General features: G+C 32.3%; 3 protein-coding genes and 1 long non-coding RNA gene across 23 annotated transcripts in view; 2 read left to right on the top strand and 2 right to left on the bottom strand.

Annotated features, from left to right (window-relative positions):
- The window catches only part of LOC148601205 (uncharacterized), a 41263-nt gene extending 22168 nt beyond the window's left edge, over positions 1-19095 (top strand). For 10 of the 13 annotated variants that reach the window (XM_088556754.1, XM_088556744.1, XM_088556748.1 and 7 more), the window contains 2 exons: positions 9799-9917; positions 10580-10946. The gene's annotated coding sequence lies outside the window, so the exon portion shown is untranslated. Of the gene's footprint in view, positions 1-8645; positions 8759-9798; positions 9918-10579; positions 10947-15860 lie in introns of those variants that run through there. The other 3 variants (XM_088556745.1, XM_088556743.1, XM_088556749.1) reach the window with 3 other exon arrangements.
- LOC148601200 (uncharacterized) overlaps positions 1-22222 on the top strand; it is a 166685-nt gene that overhangs the window by 27207 nt on the left and 117256 nt on the right. The window lies entirely within an intron of this gene.
- The window catches only part of LOC148601201 (monocarboxylate transporter 13-like), a 149881-nt gene that overhangs the window by 40769 nt on the left and 86890 nt on the right, over positions 1-22222 (bottom strand). The gene's annotated exons all lie outside the window — the stretch shown is intronic.
- On the bottom strand, positions 18105-19962 carry LOC148601204 (uncharacterized). Its single transcript, XR_015917368.1, has 3 exons — positions 19643-19962; positions 19120-19232; positions 18105-18234 (listed from the first exon to the last, which is right to left on the bottom strand). It is a non-coding gene; the product is annotated as an uncharacterized LOC148601204 (long non-coding RNA).

The following is a 22222-nucleotide window of genomic DNA, read 5'->3' as shown; positions in this document are numbered from 1 at the left end:
AACACATATGTGATTCTCGCATCAGTTGCCGACTTCTCTCTCAATATAGCCAACGAACTAGGAATAGCACTTTCCTACCCCGAAATATTCAGTCATTACATTTTCTCCGACTCCTACTGCTGACATGGGCATGTAGCTAAAAATAGTACTTTCCTACTAAATTCATACATATTCATACATGTTCTTATATCTGATTTGTATCGTCCTCTTGATATAGCCAACCATACCTAATGTACTCTAAACCTTGAGTGGCAACGTAAGAACGGGTTTTCATACAAAAAGTGTACTTGTTGATTCCATCTTTTTCGTATGTGCTCAAAATATATCGGTACTATTTGAACTAGCGCTTTCCTGCCCAAAACATTTACACCCACCACATCAAATTTGTACCGTATTTTTAGCATAGCCATAATACCTATCATAGCATTTTCCTACTTAAAATATACATGTTCATCTTATTTGACGCGGACTATACTATAACTATTGCCATACTACTTCAAAGTGCAATTCCTAACCAAAATCATACATATCCATCATATGTTATTCAAACCCTACTATTAATGTAGCCATACCACTTGAAAAAGCACTTTCCTACCAAAATCAAACATGCTCATTACATCTGATTGTACTGTACACTTAACATGACCATACTACTTGAAATGGCAAGTACGAAGTCATCACATATAATACGGAGTGATGGCATAAATTGGCTTACTACTGAGACTAGTAGTTTCTACTAAAAAGAAACTATCTGATGTGAATTGAACTCTTCGTATGGACATACTACTTGCAGTATCACTTTCCAAATCAAACATATACCCTCTTCACATCTGAAATAGACTGTACTCTGAACATAGCCATACTACTTGAAACAGCATTTTCATCACAAAATTGTACATGCCCATCACAAAAGACGCCAGCAGCACTCCTAATATATATAGCCAAACTTCTTCAAACAGCACTTTCCAACATAAATATATATGCTCATTATATTTGATACATTTGTACCTAAATCATACATGCTCATCATATCTATTTCGAACCCTATTGATAACATTGTCATACTATGTGAAATAGCACTTTCCCACCGAAAACATCACATCTGATGTGGACAGTACACATCATATGGCCAAATCACTTGAGATAGCACTTAACTACCAAACACATATGTGATTCTCGCATCAGTTGCCGACTTCTCTCTCAATATAGCCAACGAACTAGGAATAGCACTTTCCTACCCCGAAATATTCAGTCATTACATTTTCTCCGACTCCTACTGCTGACATGGGCATGTAGCTAAAAATAGTACTTTCCTACTAAATTCATACATATTCATACATGTTCTTATATCTGATTTGTATCGTCCTCTTGATATAGCCAACCATACCTAATGTACTCTAAACCTTGAGTGGCAACGTAAGAACGGGTTTTCATACAAAAAGTGTACTTGTTGATTCCATCTTTTTCGTATGTGCTCAAAATATATCGGTACTATTTGAACTAGCGCTTTCCTGCCCAAAACATTTACACCCACCACATCAAATTTGTACCGTATTTTTAGCATAGCCATAATACCTATCATAGCATTTTCCTACTTAAAATATACATGTTCATCTTATTTGACGCGGACTATACTATAACTATTGCCATACTACTTCAAAGTGCAATTCCTAACCAAAATCATACATATCCATCATATGTTATTCAAACCCTACTATTAATGTAGCCATACCACTTGAAAAAGCACTTTCCTACCAAAATCAAACATGCTCATTACATCTGATTGTACTGTACACTTAACATGACCATACTACTTGAAATGGCAAGTACGAAGTCATCACATATAATACGGAGTGATGGCATAAATTGGCTTACTACTGAGACTAGTAGTTTCTACTAAAAAGAAACTATCTGATGTGAATTGAACTCTTCGTATGGACATACTACTTGCAGTATCACTTTCCAAATCAAACATATACCCTCTTCACATCTGAAATAGACTGTACTCTGAACATAGCCATACTACTTGAAACAGCATTTTCATCACAAAATTGTACATGCCCATCACAAAAGACGCCAGCAGCACTCCTAATATATATAGCCAAACTTCTTCAAACAGCACTTTCCAACATAAATATATATGCTCATTATATTTGATACATTTGTACCTAAATCATACATGCTCATCATATCTATTTCGAACCCTATTGATAACATTGTCATACTATGTGAAATAGCACTTTCCCACCGAAAACATCACATCTGATGTGGACAGTACACATCATATGGCCAAATCACTTGAGATAGCACTTAACTACCAAACACATATGTGATTCTCGCATCAGTTGCCGACTTCTCTCTCAATATAGCCAAAGAACTTGAAATAGCCCTTTCCTACCCCAAAATATTCATAGTCATTACATTTTCTCTGACTTCTACTGCTGACATGGGCAGGTAGCTAAAATAGTACTTTCCTACTAAATTCATACATATTTATACATGTTCTTATATCTGATTTGTATCGTCCTCTTGATATAGCGAACCATACCTTATGTACTCTAAACCTTGAGTGGCAACGTAAGAACGGGTTTTCATACAAAAAGTGTACTTGTTGATTCCATCTTTTTCGTATGTGCTCAAAATATATCGGTACTATTTGAACTAGCGCTTTCCTGCCCAAAACATTTACACCCACCACATCAAATTTGTACCGTATTTTTAGCATAGCCATAATACCTATCATAGCATTTTCCTACTCAAAATATACATGTTCATCTTATTTGACGCGGACTATGCTATAACTATTGCCATACTACTTCAAAGTGCAATTCCTAACCAAAATCATACATATCCATCATATGTTATTCAAACCCTACTATTAATGTAGCCATACCACTTGAAAAAGCACTTTCCTACCAAAATCAAACATGCTCATTACATCTGATTGTACTGTACACTTAACATGACCATACTACTTGAAATGGCAAGTACGAAGTCATCACATATAATACGGAGTGATGGCATAAATTGGCTTACTACTGAGACTAGTAGTTTCTACTAAAAAGAAACTATCTGATGTGAATTGAACTCTTCATATGGACATACTACTTGCAGTATCACTTTCCAAATCAAACATATACCCTCTTCACATCTGAAATAGACTGTACTCTGAACATAGCCATACTACTTGAAACAGCATTTTCATCACAAAATTGTACATGCCCATCACAAAAGACGCCAGCAGCACTCCTAATATATATAGCCAAACTTCTTCAAACAGCACTTTCCAACATAAATATATATGCTCATTATATTTGATACATTTGTACCTAAATCATACATGCTCATCATATCTATTTCGAACCCTATTGATAACATTGTCATACTATGTGAAATAGCACTTTCCCACCGAAAAAATCACATCTGATGTGGACAGTACACATCATATGGCCAAATCACTTGAGATAGCACTTAACTACCAAACACATATGTGATTCTCGCATCAGTTGCCGACTTCTCTCTCAATATAGCCAAAGAACTTGAAATAGCCCTTTCCTACCCCAAAATATTCATAGTCATTACATTTTCTCTGACTTCTACTGCTGACATGGGCAGGTAGCTAAAATAGTACTTTCCTACTAAATTCATACATATTTATACATGTTCTTATATCTGATTTGTATCGTCCTCTTGATATAGCGAACCATACCTTATGTACTCTAAACCTTGAGTGGCAACGTAAGAACGGGTTTTCATACAAAAAGTGTACTTGTTGATTCCATCTTTTTCGTATGTGCTCAAAATATATCGGTACTATTTGAACTAGCGCTTTCCTACCCAAAACATTTACACCCACCACATCAAATTTGTACCGTATTTTTAGCATAGCCATAATACCTATCATAGCATTTTCCTACTCAAAATATACATGTTCATCTTATTTGACGCGGACTATGCTATAACTATTGCCATACTACTTCAAAGTGCAATTCCTAACCAAAATCATACATATCCATCATATGTTATTCAAACCCTACTATTAATGTAGCCATACCACTTGAAAAAGCACTTTCCTACCAAAATCAAACATGCTCATTACATCTGATTGTACTGTACACTTAACATGACCATACTACTTGAAATGGCAAGTACGAAGTCATCACATATAATACGGAGTGATGGCATAAATTGGCTTACTACTGAGACTAGTAGTTTCTACTAAAAAGAAACTATCTGATGTGAATTGAACTCTTCATATGGACATACTACTTGCAGTATCACTTTCCAAATCAAACATATACCCTCTTCACATCTGAAATAGACTGTACTCTGAACATAGCCATACTACTTGAAACAGCATTTTCATCACAAAATTGTACATGCCCATCACAAAAGACGCCAGCAGCACTCCTAATATATATAGCCAAACTTCTTCAAACAGCACTTTCCAACATAAATATATATGCTCATTATATTTGATACATTTGTACCTAAATCATACATGCTCATCATATCTATTTCGAACCCTATTGATAACATTGTCATACTATGTGAAATAGCACTTTCCCACCGAAAAAATCACATCTGATGTGGACAGTACACATCATATGGCCAAATCACTTGAGATAGCACTTAACTACCAAACACATATGTGATTCTCGCATCAGTTGCCGACTTCTCTCTCAATATAGCCAAAGAACTTGAAATAGCCCTTTCCTACCCCAAAATATTCATAGTCATTACATTTTCTCTGACTTCTACTGCTGACATGGGCAGGTAGCTAAAATAGTACTTTCCTACTAAATTCATACATATTTATACATGTTCTTATATCTGATTTGTATCGTCCTCTTGATATAGCGAACCATACCTTATGTACTCTAAACCTTGAGTGGCAACGTAAGAACGGGTTTTCATACAAAAAGTGTACTTGTTGATTCCATCTTTTTCGTATGTGCTCAAAATATATCGGTACTATTTGAACTAGCGCTTTCCTACCCAAAACATTTACACTCACCACATCAAATTTGTACCGTATTTTTAGCATAGCCATAATACCTATCATAGCATTTTCCTACTTAAAATATACATGTTCATCTTATTTGACGCGGACTGTACTATAACTATTGCCATACTACTTCAAAGTGCAATTCCTAACCAAAATCATACATATCCATCATATGTTATTCAAACCCTACTATTAATATAGCCATACCACTTGAAAAAGCACTTTCCTACCAAAATCAAACATGCTCATTACATCTGATTGTACTGTACACTTAACATGACCATACTACTTGAAATGGCAAGTACGAAGTCATCACATATAATACGGAATGTTGGCATAATTTGGCTTACTACTGAGACTAGTAATTTCTTCTGAAAAGAAACCATCTGATGTGAATTGTACTCTTCATATGGCCGTACTATTTGCAGTATCACTTTCCAAATCAAACATATACCCTCTTCACATCTAAAATAGACTGTACTCTGAACATAGCCATACTACTTGAAACAGCCTTTTCATCACAAAATTGTACATGCCCATCACAAAAGACGCCAGCAGCACTCCTATTATATATGGCCAAACTTCTTCAAACAGCACTTTCGAACATAAATATATATGCCCATTATATTTGATACATTTGTACCTAAATCATACATGCTCATCACATCTATTTCGAACACTATTGATAACATTGTCATACTATGTGAAATAGCACTTTCCCACCGAAAACATCACATCTAATGTGTACAGTTTCCTTTACCTTGCTGGGGAGGGGACATTTTGTATACTGGTACATCCATAGATAGTATTCATGACATAATATTTTACAGTGAACAATATTTAATTCTTTTTTTTTCTCTAGGGCGTTTTGCTCTCTCTGAGGTGTGTTGACTACTCAAATATTGTTATTGTATTAATTTGAAATGTACATTATGCTTATGTACTTAATCTTTTTCAATGTAGAAAACTGGGATAGGGAATGGTGTGATGTGTAATAAAAATGTTGAGGTATAGAACTTTGCAAGAGATCTTAAATGGATAAAATTGTGGCCTTTCAATCTATCAATTCAAACATTAATTGATACTCATCTCACTTTGTTTTAAACTTATAAAAAGAGATTTGATATAAACATCCATATGTTACGAAAAAGATAAAAATGGACCAACAGTGTTGCTTCTTATTGACTTTAAGATCACATTATGATTTACTTTAATGATAATAGCTGTAAGGCTAATCATATTTGCATAATTAAGAGCGTCCTGATTATATTGCTAGCTGCCTTGAGAACGTCGAACGATTTCTGTTAAAGCGCTTTTAAGTGGCTTTTTGACCAATTAAATTTTATTTGTTAAATCATTTTATACAGTACCTTATGATGGACAATTAATTTTGATTCACCTTTACCTAGAATGATAGGAAAGTTTTGATATAATCATAATAAAAGCAAGGAAATATCCGATATTTACGAGTACATTTATGCACTCTTGATTTGTTGATTGTTCACAATAATAATTCTAAATATTGGAAATAGACTATAAATATGGGCTGGATTATTTTGGTTTTGCAACTGGCACACCTCGTGAGCTGACGAGACTTATTGATGTTATTTTTATAAACTATAATGTAGAAAATGGATTTAGAATGTTATGAATCTGAATTAGATAACCCTGTATGCACCAACTTTAAATCCTTTGAATTTCAAACGGTTCAGTACAATGTCAACGAAATATCGCATCTGTCGGAAGAAAAGTGTTGACAACTTTGTTTGCCACAGAGGGCAGGTATCGTCCAAAAGAAAACTATTTTCAAATTATTCAAACAGACATTAAACCGTACGTACGTAATTGACAATCGAATGGATGATTGAATTTTGTGAAGAAGAAGAATCAACGGATAATGTAGCACTTCTAGCAGTGAATTATATTGATAGGTACATGTCATTGATAGATATTGATCGGACACAACTGCAACTTTTGGGGGCTGTTGGATTACTTGTTGCATCAAAACTAGGGAAAACAGATCCAATAAAACCACAAAAACTTATTTCATGTGCAGGAAATTATTTCACCCTGAAAGACATGTATGCAATGGAATCATCAGTTTTGAGAACACTGAACTGGGGATTGTTATCCGTTACACCTACTGATTTTCTGATCATTTTTTGAATTTAATGACAATTGCAGTTAATTTGCGAGACAAGACATGCTCAAAAATTCATTTACGTATGCAATTTACTGAAATGGGATTTATTATGCACAAACCATCAGTGATAGCCGCAGCAAGTGTTGCAGAAGCAATTAATGGGCTTAAGAAAAAATTCGATTCCGTTGACGAATTGTTGTAGACTTTACGTGACGTAGGGGGTATAGATGGTGATTGCTTGTAATTATGCCAGGAGCAAATTAAACGTATATTATCAATTAATTTACAAGAATAACATTCGACTTGCCATCAAAATTCTATGAAAGGCTCTAATTTCCTGAGCTACACTTCGAAATCGATGGTAAAGGAAAATTATTGACCAAACTTTACCACAAATGTGATTACTTTTCATTCAGAATTGTCAACTTTCCTTTCATCTGTGGCAACATCCCTTCGGCTCCTGTGTATGGAGTGTTCATATCACAACTCATACGCTATGCCAGAGCTTGCCGAAACTACGCAGACTTTTTGTATCGCGCTAAAAGTCTGACAAATAGGCTTCTGGAACAGGGTTATATTGCTACAAGATTGAAGTCATCACTACAGAAGTTTTATGGTCGTCATCATGAACTCGTGGATTGTTATGATGTATCCATCAGCACCATGAAAACTGATTTATTCAAAGGGTCATGGTTTGCCTTTCCTCGTTTGTCTACCCCGGACTTGACTTTTTATGAGCAACTCGGCGGGTGTTTCTAGAAAAGCAGGGGCCGCTTACCCTATCGGTGCACCTGGTCCATGCTCCCATGTCTCCTATTCGTCGGAATATCCCAAAACTTGAGTTTTATCACATTAATTCTCTAAAATCTTCGTTTAGGAGAAAAAAATCTGCACATCCGGTCCTTAGACGTTGCCAATATCGCGTTTACATGGTTGATTGTATGGCAAAAATAATGACCGGTAAAAATATTTAGTTTGTATTTTTTTTCTCCAAAATGCATGTCTCCCTCCTAACAAGTTGGGGAGTAATTGTAGGTATTAGGCATTTCAATAAAAAAAGGAGGCGTCATTAATATATAATTAATGTACAGAAAAGAAGACATTTGAAATATTTAGTGTATCTCAATTTAACCATTTAATTGATGATACAAACTTGAATGAAAATAATGTGCGTCAGTTAAAACAAAATCTCCTATATAATTGAGTTAGTCGAAGTTTGGGTTTGCAAATACTTGATACATAAAGTAGAAAATACATAATTCTAAATATTTGCTTTCAATCGTGTGACTCGAATATCCACGTTAATTGATAAAAACAAATCTATTCATGGATAGGATACACAAGGATGTGGTTCATATTTTGTAAAATGTCCTTAGATTTTTTTGAACAAGCGTACAAACAAGACGGGGTTTAGATTGTTAAGCGCCTTTTATCTATCTGACCCATGTAAATAAATATGCCATAAAACGACTATGAAGAACAAAACTATTTCAGAGTTGTAGGCGTAACTATTTAATTCTATAATGAAGTGACATGTCACCACATGGATAAAATCTCATAGACATGAAAGATTGCGGTCTGCATTATATCACGCCTTGTGAATAGAGGTAAAATGTTTTTAAACAAATGTTTGTTCACAATTATTAAATGACGTCATCTTGTCATTAATTGCATCGCAAATCCAATGAGATAAAATTTGTTTTTGCTGTCTTACTACATTAGTTATATCGATAAAATGCCCTCTATATCTAGCGAAAAATGCCATATTTCAAAGTGACTTTTTAAGATGAACATTTACGCATTTCAGACTGAAATATGTCATAACTGTATGGTCGTCAAAAATAGATTCACAATAGAAAGAATAAATTGTTTCGTACGAGTATGTAAAATCGAAGGATGTATGAGTTAAAAATCACCTTATTTTCGATCGAAAAAAAAAAACTGTCAATAAGGGTTGATAATAATTGATTAAAACTTAATATATGAATAATATTTCAGTCAAATTATTATTGCCATTACATGAGTTCGGACATTTAATTAAATGAATTACATATATTTTGCAATTGTAATTAATCGAATTACAATTTAAATTTAACGTCATGAATGCCAAGTATAAGTAAAAAAAAATCTCCTGTACATTGAACCAAACATAAAGACCTTTTAACAATGTACATCGCTCACAAAAAAATGATTGATTACTTCTACAATTAAAGCACTATCTGTGTATTACAATTCTAACATCGTTGCTGAATTAATTAATCAATTCAATCACTATTGAATGTTATCATTTTTCGAAACGGTCACTGAGGTGCTTTATTCAGCCTAAATTTATATTTTGGTCTTATTTTGAAAATCATTTGTAAATAGAAACACTTACTCAGCACGAAAATCACTGTCTGTTTTTTTTTAAATCAAATTTCATATAAGTAAATTTTTGAAAGAGAATTTAGAAAAACGAAATCAGATCAAAATTTTCAAAAAGTTCATCTTGGGGGCCGATGCCTAAATGACCCATTTTAGGTAAGAATTTGATTTTGAAAAATATAAATTTTTTCAACAAAAATCCCTGTCTTGTGTTGTTGAATACAAATTATGAAATTTATATTATATATTTGTCTTCCATAAACAGAATTCTTTTTGTTTGCAGAGTCGAGGAAAATGACACTGTCTATTTGGAACATTTGTTGAAAAAAAAAAGAATTGAAAATGAAGAAACTGAAGCAACTGGGATAGCTATCTACTTCATTTTATGCTAAAAAAAAACAGGTAAATTGAAGTACAATGTTGAATAGATAGGACAAATGGCTAATAGAAACTTATATTTATATCCTAAAAAAAAAGAATACTTATTGTTTTATATAAAGGCCTGATTTAAAATATGCTGTAAAATTATGTTTCTAGCACATTTCTAGGAAAGGTTTCCCTAAAGTCCTGAGCGAAATCTAGAGAATATTTGCATAATGGCGTTGCTTTCTAATATTCACTAAAACATAAGTTCTTGTATACCCTAATAGGGCTGCTTTTTTCTATATAGCATTTCTTCTTATCAAACAATCAATAATGTACTTTAGCATCGTCAGATCATAATTCGAATTTCACATTACATACAAATGTCAGTTAATGTAAACAGGGATATTATAAATGTCTCTACGAAGCGTGATATCTTTTTCACGACACATTCTACACTACATGTCCTGACAATTATGTATTCACAAAACTCAGATTCGTCAATGTGAATATCAATCCATTTTTTTTCTGGTACAATTTAAAACCATTAAAATACATACACGCAATTTTAAATATTCTGATTTTGTCCCCAATGCACAGGTTTGAGAGATATGGATTTCATATATATATATGTGTATATCGTCAAAGATCAATTGTGAATAAGTGTGACACTGTTTGTTTCATATTTTATTTTATGTTAGGATGCACGATGATCATAGGATTTGTTTGTGTGCCGTCCTCTCAATGACTGGAAAATGTCCTTCCCGATCTTTAATATAATGGATTAAACGACAAAGATAGTTGTATCGTATAGACAGATAATGATAGAAATTCTCCATTTATATTATTCCACAAGACAGCAGAAAGATGGCACACATTGCACCAGTTGTGAACAACACACGGATTTTGCCTAGGTATAAACGAAAGTTTTCTGTTCAATGATCATATTGATTATTTGAGATATACATTTGGTTTTGTTTGTTACCAATTTAATTCTGATCACAAAGAATACTTCAGTTTTGGAAAAAAACAATAATGAACTCTGCAGATTAAAGTATTCAGAAGACATTTTTTCTAATCAACAAAGTAAAAAGATTTTTTTTCATAATGTTGTAAAGAAATCATTGAACATTTTTAACATAATGTAAGTTACCTCTTACCTAGATAGCTGGGAAGGGAAATGCTTCGATATGATTATAATATTGACATTGAAATATTCAACATCCTAATCTTAATAGCGGGATGCATTTATTAATTAATACCTAATTGTGGGTTCAAAATAGTTTCTTTATAAGCCATCAAGAAGGCTTTGTTTGTTAACTTACTTCATATTGTTTTATTAGAGACATTACTGTTCAATGATATTGAAGTTTGCTTTAAATAATAAGGGTTAGTTTGTTTATTGAACAAAGGTTAAAGTGTATACCTTTTTTCACTAAACCTACATAGCCATTTTTTAATTAAGGTATGGATTGCTTTTAAGTATAACTTCTTTTCTGACGGTGGAATCATAGCTAAAATATAGTCAAGCACTGACTCTTCCGACATGAAATAGCATGAAATGCCTACTATAGCAAAAAATCGTCTAATTTGCGACACACATTATTCTTAATACAATCGAACATATATTGGAATGAAGGAAGGCTCAAATTATAGGCATATACAATATTTTCCTCCCGTCGAAACAGCATTTTAATAAACTTAGATTTGGACCACAATTCTTCAAATATCTTGCAGGTGGATGATAATTCAATTTAACTGTCTTCAGAGAAATCCTGTACACCTTGTACATGTACAAAATGGCTGAGAGTAAGCTACATACCAGTTCTGAAATCTTGCAGCCCGAATATAAGCGTTTTCCATTTATGATAGCTTTTATCAATTTTTTCAATAATTAAAAATTCTGGAATCTTACATTTAATGTTTAATCGAACTTATTGAACATTTTGGACATATTGTAATTTTATAAGTTATCTCCTACATAGAAAGCTGGGAAGAGAAATAATTCGGTAGAAGCATATTATAGACATTAATATGTCCAAAATCATCGTCATAGCTGCGAGATGCATTTATGTAATTCAACCTCGTTGTGGTATCATAAAATCTATTTTTTTTGTCTTAATTGTACATTCAGCCACATCGATTTGTTATTTCAAATGTTGATAGAGTACAGAAAATTCTTCCCATTTTATTGTATATGAATGAATGGAGAATATGGATGGGGAGTGGATATTGTGCATATTGAACGGAAAAGAAGGAATACTTAAAAAAAATGTATACCTTAATTATAAATGGCTATGTAGATTTAGCGAAAAAAAGTATAAGAATGTAGAATACCAGCGTTTTTTATTGACAAATTTGATAGAAGCTATTATAATAAGAACATTTTTTTTTTAAATAATAATAATCGAGCTACAGGATTTCACAATAGGTATGTAGCTTACCGTCAGCCATTTTGTAAATGTACAAAGTGTACAGAATTTCAGTAATTGTATGCGTACATTGGAAATCTATCGATTTGTGATTTCAAATATTGAAAGAATACAGAAAATTTCCCATTTAATGGCATATGGATGAATGGAGAATGCGGATTGGGGATGGGTATTTATATAGGGGGGGGGGGAGGGTGGAGAATTTGAATGGAAAGGAAAAGAAATTGAATGGGAAAGTATTCATTAATATGAAATTACAAATGATAATTTATATGTTGAAAAATAAAATAACTGATAAGAAATATGCAATTGGGATTTCATGAGGGTGGGGGGTTTCTATGGGGGCGGGGTGGGTTTAAGGACAATTGGGAATGGGAAGATTGTAAATGGTGTAAATGACAAGTTTATACCATTCAAGAGCTGGATGGTCTTTGTTTGCTTAATGGCTCTTTTTTAGATTGAGTTAATATATCAATAACTACAAATATATTTCAAAGAGACGGGTAGGAGTATTTTGTTTTATTTTATTGCAAAGTTTGCAATCTGTGTTTTTAATACATTAATCTCAAACTAACATCAACTTTATCAAAGCAAATAAAGAACGATAACTCTTCATGTACCTTATCTCAAAATGGAAATAAAAATCTTAGGTTGGCTGTGTAATCTGTAACTGATTCTTAATAGACCAGTTCCAATTTCAACACAAATCTAGCTGGCTTAGTGAGTGATTTATAGAGCTCTCTTGGTAGAAATCTGTTTTACATTATACCAATTTGTCCTACTTAACTAATAATTGGAGTATCATATACTTTTACTTAAAAAAAACAAAAAGACTTTTAATTTTAAACTTGTTATAAAAACAAAAGTAAAGTGATTGCACTTAAAATTGAAATTGGCTAGGCAAATAAGTCTTGCTATAATAAACTATTAATATGTCTTGCATAGTTTACCAAGGTAACAAATCGAAACAGCACTGAGTAATAACAGCTGGCTGTTTAAATGAAGCCCATCTGCACAAAACTTCTCCTGTTGTGCCTCCTTTGTCTTAAAGCTTGAAAAGTGCCAAAATGCTCCATTTACTTGATAATTTGAAAACTTTTAAAATATAAGTTTATCGCTTGTCTACAACAATTAAATTGCAGAAAGAGTATTTGTACTTCTGAAAAGCTGGATCCTGTTTAATACTTGGAATATTGCCATATGGTAAACCTAATGCGTTAATAAGAAATTACTATCAGTAATCCCTTTTACAAGGTCATGAACCTACAGCTTACATAGAACATTAGAGCTAATCTGAGAAAAAAATCTATTTGTTTTGTTTTCCTTAAGGATATTCACTGCTGTGTTTAAAGATTATAAGGATTTTAGAGGGTTGTAAAATCTGTTAAGATCTTTTTATGCTAGAATGTAGAAAAAAAATGATGGGTCAGTGTGCTTCTTTTTGAAACATAAGCCTTGGAAAATTTCACATGATTTTCCATAGGTTTTGTCTTAAAAGGCTTTATACGCAGAAGAAATAACAAGAATTTCATAAAAAAATGTCGAAATATTATGTTAAGATGTGTTTAATCAAATTATGAAAATAAAAGTGGAGATCACTAAGTAAAAAATATCAATGCAATGAAATGGGTAGAGGAGTACAACAATCTGACATAAAAATGACTGGACATGAGCAGTGAACATCTTTATAATGCTATGTCATGTCATATGATGTGTTAATTCATAATTTATTATATTGTTTTCTTAGTATTATGATTCAATGTAGGTACTTATCTCCAAGTGCAATTGATTTGCACTTAAGTTTAAGATTAAGATTAAGTTATACAACTTAACTTATAAAGAGTAATCAAGGGAACCAAGGTTATAGCGGTAATCAAAAGAACGTAATCCAGGGACAAAGACCAGACATGGAAAACAGACATACACAACAAACAATATAAAGTAACTAAAATCATACATACAAAGTAACAAAAGTAAATGAGCAACTCGGAAGAAAATGATTATATTCTGTACCATAAAGACTTATAGTTCATACGTATTTTGTTATGGTCTTCTAACTTGTTATATTTAATATATTCTATTTTGTCAGGTTACTTATGTATGAATATTTTGAGTGATTATCAACATTTGACTCTTGTAGTTCAATCCATCATATTTTTTAAGTTAGTAAGATTTATGTCATTAGATCTGGATGTTGGAAATATTGATAAATGGTATACATATTAGTTTTACTGGCTTTCATATACAACTTGGCACTCCTTACTGTGTTAAAATATCATATTATACCAAAGTGATTGAGATGAACATCATCAAAACATTAAAATCTGTTGATTGTCATAAACACTTGTGATACCTTGAGATCTGTATATTCTTGTTTTTCCTTTTGTATTTATCTGTATGTACATGTACTTAATTTACTCAAAATGAACATGCATTGAAAGCTAAATGAATCTGCTATAATACGACATAAATTTTATTGTTACATTTATTCACTAATATATATTTATATGAAATCAAAATTGTTAACAAAAATTGCTTCCTTCTGTTTATGTTGACTTGCAAACGAAAAACTTGAATATCGTTTGATTTGGATTTCAACTTTTGTAAAGACTGCTGACATAATTGAATTGTACTATGCAGGAGACTTTCAGAAATGTTATTCTATACATGCAATGTCATGTTGACGTGTGCATTGACTATAGGTGTTGTCCCACTTGATATATTCAGCGGCACTACCGCGATCTCACCCGACGATGTATTGCCTGGTCAAAGGCCATGTGAGCTATTGCCATCAATTGGCGTCCGTCGCCGTCGTCCGTCGTCGTGGTCGTTAACAATTTTTTTTAAAAATCTTCTCCTTTCTCAGAAACTACTTAGCGGAATTATATGAAACTGCACAGATGTTCCTTTGGGCATCTTTCACAAAAGTTGTGTTTAGATTGTTGATCCGTCAAACAACATGGCCGCCGGTAATGAAAATAGAACATAGGGGTTAGACTACATATTGCATATATATTTTCATTTTAATCTGTCAAGCCATTTAGGAGTTATTGCACTTTTTTCGACGTTTTTTCTTTCATTTTTTTAATGTTATTTCTTTAAAAAAATTTCTCCTCTTACCCTACTTGATCGATTGGAATCAAACTTAGTATTGATGTTTCTTGGGGTATCTTGCACAAAAGTTCTGTTTAGATTTTTGATCCGTCAAAAAACTTTGTCACCGTTACTAAAAATAGAACAGGGGTCAAGCTGTAGTTTTTCAATATATCTCAAAACCCATTAGCCAAATTATAACCGAGTAAAACTGTTCAGCATGATGAGATCTACCTGTGGTCCTTTCGTTATTTTCATCTGTTAAGCCTTGTATTGATCCTTATGATCAGTTCCATCAAAGTCATCGTAGGCCAAAATTATTAGTAAACCTCGTGATAAATGTATTGCCATTGAAAGACAAAATTTAACCAGGTGAGAGATTCAAGCTCCTGGGAGCCTCTTGTTATGTTTGTCATAGAGCTTGAGGTCGACACATTGACATAAACTTCTTTTCTAGTGTTAGAAACATCAGTAGCTGTGGAATGAACGCCATGTTGATTAGTCTGTGACACAACATTAATGTCCATTGCCTGGTTAGCGTACGATGGCACTGTAGCACCACAATCCGAAAATCCATCTGACTGACTTAATTATAAAATACAAATAGAGGCGAACATGCTTAGGATTCTTTAAGGGGGTTTATCTTAAATCCACTATAAGTAAAACTGCTTGATAGTAAAACTTGATATTGCTTTATCAGATAATATGCTCAATAATTGTAAACTACAATTTCTAATATAATTGAAGATTTATAAATGCACGAAGCCGGACTTGTCGCCAAGTTCTGAGAAAGTTTGTGTTCTGTGATTCAGAATCATCTTTTTTTTCAAACCACAAAAAAGATGAAAGGAACAGTTTTTAATTCAATGCAATTGATGTATGTTCTTTTGTGAATTTTGTATTATTTTTTGTTTCTGTTTATGAATGTGCACAAAGCCAGACTTGTCACCAGGTTCTGAGAGATTTTGTACTTGATTTAGGACCATCTTTCTTCAAACCACAAACAAGATGAAATGAACAGTTAATAATTGAATACAATTGATATATGTCCCTTTATGAAATTTATGTTTGTGAATGTGCATGAAGCCTATCTTGTCTCCAAGTTCTGAGAAAGTTTATATCCAGAATTTTTTTGCCCTGGGTTGCGATTTCTAATAAAAGTATTTAAGAGAAACCAGTGGAGTAATTTACATGTTAGTTGTTTTATATACATGTATTATATTTGATTTATAACAGAAAAAGTTTCTTTGATGGAATATTGGTTGATATGTATTTTCTTTTGAACATTTTGGATTGCTTTACAAAGAAATAAGTGTTGAAAGATGTTTTAAAATAATAAAAAAGGATATTTGGACTAAACAGAAATTTAATCGTTGTAGTCTTTGATTTACTGCTCAAAGTATATGATATTGGAAAAGTCATGAACTTCAAGAACTCTATATGTAATTATTGTAATATTGTTAATAATGATTGTGGATAAATGAATTTAATACGTTATTCAGTTTATGATGCAATAAATTGTATTTGATTTTATATTAGTATTGATAACATTACTAAAAGTATTTTTATATACAAAATATACATTCTGCCTACCTATTCTGATGCCATGATTATTATATGAACAGTTTTTTTTCTTCAGAAATTCTGAAATTAATGCATTTGTATACATTATTTCAATCACAATGTGTAAAAAAATGTAGAATTGTAATGTAAAATTAGCTGTGATGTAACTTTTAAGCCCGTGTACTACCATCACATACATTATAGTAACTGCTGTGCTTTACAGAACTTGCATTTTTCATTTATTTATTTATTTTTGTAATACATGAACTATTATGTGGTGAATATAATGTAAAGAATATTATAGTACTGTTAAAATTGGGATGTTCATTTATGATTGTTATTGTAAGCAGTACAGTTCAAGTGGAACATGTCATCTTAAGTCCATTCAAGTCTTTTGTAACTGTACATTTCTCCAATCATCTAATGAACACTGTGAAACTTGAGACCTGCTTTACCTAGACGCCATTGTTTCACCGCAATTAAGTTCTGAAACAGCAAATTTCTCTTATTGTCGAAGAAACTATTATGCAACAAGTAATTAGTCAAACGACGAGTAAATTGTCATGCTTTCAAGATGGAGTAATTCATAATTTAAACTAAAGCAAGTTTTCCGTGAAAAAACTAAGTTCATTTTGGTTGTAGCGCTACTGCAACATTTTTTATGAAGTATTGTTACTGATGAAAATAAGAGTTTCATTACTTCTATCAACTTACTAGATATATGGAATTATACTGGTTTTATATTTGATTTGTTATCATAAACTCAGATGTTTTAATGATTTTGAATATTTACATTTTTTTTTCAAAAAGTTATAAAAAAAAATCCACAGAGATCATTTAGCTAATGATCCTACTTGCCATCTCCCTTTCATATAGAGAATAATATTCTAGTCTTATCATCTTCATATGTTTTACCAACTTTCCCATTATTTGACAGTTGACTCTTACAAGAAGAATGAAAATATTCAAATTGTTTTGTCTTTAAATAAATCTGTGATCAGTTTTGTTCTTTCCAACTGATGAATCGCAGCCTCTCTTTTCTTCGTCTTCTGTTTTACAGAAGTGTACATCTGCACAATAAAAAAGACGCGATCCTAATGTATATGTACTATTTTTTTTACAGTAAGACCAAATGACACTTTTATTTTGTGATATGTTATTTTTAGTCAAAGGGCTTTTCAGTAGCATCCAAATTACCATGTATTCTTAAATCTCATTCAGTGTCATAAAATACTGCACTTCATTTTGAAGGACTCAGTGTCAAGCTCCTGAAATTGGAAATAGGAAAATATAAATCGTTGGAAATGTTAACATCTGAAAATATCTTCCTGTATTTGCATTTATAAATAATAATCACTAGAATTATTGACACCCTGTCATTTTTAACAGATCTGTTGTACATGTACGATAACAATTGCAAATGAAGTTATAAGACTCCAGTTACTGTCACTTATACATGTGGCTCCAACCCAGTAATGTTTCATACTGATATTTGTTAAAACTCCACGTGGAACTGGGTAACTGTAGAATAATATTAACTGATAAGGGGTACCAAAGTCTTCCTTTAGTACTGGTAAAGTGTCCATAGTAATAGTTTTTAAAATAACCAAACGATCTGTATCATTCTTAGTTCAAGTATATCAGGATATCTTAAAAGCTAAATATAGACTTTTATATACAAAATAAATGAGTTACACAATTGTTAAATTTAAATTGTAGTATTATAATGATAATGTTTTATGTCTTAAACTCATATATATTTTGTTCCGTACGATTTCTGACGAAGCCTGACTTGTCTCGAAGTTCTAAGGATAGAACGACTATATTGTAAATCTTTTATGCAGTCATGTTCAATAGCAGGTCTTATTTCCATAAGCAAATGTTAACTAGTCATGAAAGCATGTGAACATTTTCCTTATGTTGAGTTTATATGGAAATGTTATTTGAAAACCACTTCGGGAATGTAATAAGAGATTACATGTACATGTATTGAAGTATATGCTACTACATGTAATATGGTTTTTGAATTTGTTAACTGTTCACAATGTACTTTCGCCTTCTTCATAATATTCGCACTTCAGTTGATATGTGTATTTTGTTCTTAGAATAAAAAAAATTGATCACTCTGATTTATTTAAGCTTATCCTGCTTACGTCGCCTTTATATGAAAATCCACTTAAAGCCCATGTTGTGGTAGTTTACGTGTTATGTATCAGAGATATCAATCGATAGGGGACGAAGTCCGTGTACGGTATATACCACAAATCTAAAATATAACATAAGAAGTACTGAAAGCCTGATTTCAGTCTTACAGGGAGTAATATCCGGTGTAACTTTCCACAATGTATGGATTAAATACTGGCCAAATGACCAAATAGTTCTGAAAGAGAAAAACAAACTGAATGTAGAGTAAGGTAGTTTCATATCTTAACTTACGGAAGGACTCGTTTGTTGTCATCCATACCTTAATTAAAACTTCCTCCTTTTACATCTCGGCCAGTCTAATATATTAAGTCATATAAGTTGATATCTAGTACTCAGACGTGTTGAAATCAATACACCAAATGGCATAATATACCTAAACCATATTTAATCAAAAAAATCGAATAGGTCTGCAATAGACATGTTTTCACAAAAAATCCATACATAAAGAAAGACAAAAGATATTTCACTTACAGTTTTGTAGCGTGGGTTTCTGTATTGTTTTCCTATAAATGACTTGCAATGGAAACAACTAGTATTTTCTGATATAAATATTGATACCAAATGTAGAAATGGTGGGAAATCCTTTTACAAGATAGCATCAGGAACACTAAAATTTACAATACACAAACGTAAAGAAATAGAAAGTTACACACAGAAGAAATCACTTAAAAAAATAAAGATCTTTATGAAATTGAAATTGATGTGTTGTTTAATCATTCAGTATGTGTTGGTAGAAACATGTTTTCTGGACGATAAATTTGTTCTACAATGTACAAGTTTAAAACAAAAGGAAAGCTGGGATAAGTTTTGGTTTGGGTTGTTACTTAACTGTAAGGAATAAGGACCAAAACAAGCATTTTCAAGACATCCAATCAATAATTTTATTAAAAGTGTATATATTTCTTTGACATTGTACCTCAAGGTGCCATTCAAAAACAATCTACTGGAGTTTGCAGATCGAGCGTCAAATTTACATTACCACGGATTTTACCTAATGGTACATAAATAATAAAGCCAGGACCCACACACAATTTTCTCACAAAAAAAAAAAACACAAAAAATCCGCATAAAAGACAAAACAAAATAAAAATAAAAACAAAAAAGAAGAAACAAAAGCCCCCTAAAAATAAAATAAAACAAGTTTTAAGTTGTGCTTGAAAGCAAGTCACATACAAGTTCCCTCATGTTCCACACATGATCACAGAATCAAAAAAATTAAATTCAATGTACAATGTCAAGCCTATATACCACGTTTTATAAAATTTAGATGAAATTTACATTATTTTCCAGTGGGGCATATTAATTTAGATGGCGGCCATTTTAAATGGCAGCCATCTACAATAATCCAAAATATGGAACTCGTTCACACTTAGATGGTTTTATATATCCTTCAAATCTGATGAATATATTACAAGTAATTTTTTCCTACATAAAGGACAAGCATTTGAAAAATCACAAAAATCAACCAAATTGTATAATGGCTATTTAAAGGAAACAGAACGCATCAATTCTCATGAGCATTAATGATTTTGAGTAGGAAAATGATATTTCAAGTACTTAGGCCATATTAAGAAAACGGTCAGCATCTTAAGTTATGGGCGTGCATGATTTTAGCAGGAATACGTGATTTGAAACAGTTTGGCCATGTTAGGCTAACAATGCTTAGATGATATGATAAGCATCCATTTTTGGGTAGATCTCCGTCATACGTGCATGTCAGAGGTACGGTTTGCGTCAGATATGATGATCATATACGTTATTGGTAGGTAAATGTTATTTCGAGTCGAAAGGTCATATCAAAACTAAAGTACGAATCATACGTGATGAGCATGTATGATTTAGGTAGGAAAGTGCTATTTCAAGTAATATTTTCATACTTACGCTTCATATCAAATCATATGTGATGTGCATATACGATTCCAGTAAGAACGTGATGTTTCAAGTACTATGATCATGTTAAGAGTTCTATTCGCATCATATATGATTGGTATGGAAAATTAAGATACGGAAAGGGTATTTCACACAGTATTATTATTTTTGGAATTGAGGGGTGAACAGTACGCATTGATTGTCATGATCATTAATGACTTTGGGTAGGAAAATGATTTTTCAAGTACTTTGGCCATGTTAAAAAACAGTTGGCATTTTAAGTTATGGGCATGTATAATTTTAGCAAGAATAAGTTATTTAAAACCGCTTGGGCATGTTAGGCGTACATTTCCTATATGAGGTGATGGGCATGCATTTTTGGGTAGTTTTTCTGTCAAACGCGCATGTCAGGGGTACGGTTTCCCTCCGAAGTGACTATCATCTACGTTATTGGCAGTAAAATTTTATTTCGAGTCGTAAGGTCATATTAAGAATACAGTACGAATTAGATATGATGAGCATGTATGATTTAAGTAGGAAAGTGCTATTTGAAGTAGTATGGTCCAATTTAGGATACACATCAAATCAGATTTGATAAGTATGTTTGATTCTGCTAAGAATGAGCTATTTCAAGTAGTATGATTATGTTAAGAGTTCAGTTCGCATCATATGTGATTGATATGAAGAATTAAGGTACGAAATTGGTATTTCCCACAGTATTGGTATCTTTGGAATTGTATAATGGCTATTTAAGTGAGAGCAGTATGCATCAATTGTGATGAGCATTATTGATTTTGGGTAGGAAAATGATATTTCAAGCACTTTGGCCGTATTAAGAAAACGTTTGGCATCTTAAGTTATCGGCTTATATGATTTTAGTAGGAATAAGTTATTTGAAACAGTTTGGCCATGTTAGGCATACACTTTTTATATGTGATAATCATGCATTTGTGGGTAGTTTTTCTGTCATACGTGCATGTCAGGGGTACGGTGTGCGTCAGATGTGATGATCCTGTACGTTATTGGCAGGAAAATGTTATATCAAGTCGTAAAATCTAATTACAGATAAATTACTAATCAGATGTGATGAGTATGTGTGATTGAAGTAGGAAAGTGCTAGTACAAGTAGTATGGTCATATTTAGGTTACATATCAAATCAGATGTGATAAGTATGTTTGATT

This window comes from Perna viridis, chromosome 12, assembly GCF_037379345.1.
Source record: "Perna viridis isolate PV_CMFRI_1.1 ecotype Kerala chromosome 12, ASM3737934v1, whole genome shotgun sequence".
Taxonomy (NCBI): Eukaryota; Metazoa; Mollusca; class Bivalvia; order Mytilida; family Mytilidae; genus Perna; species Perna viridis.
This window is presented reverse-complemented; position numbering and strand designations above follow the sequence as displayed.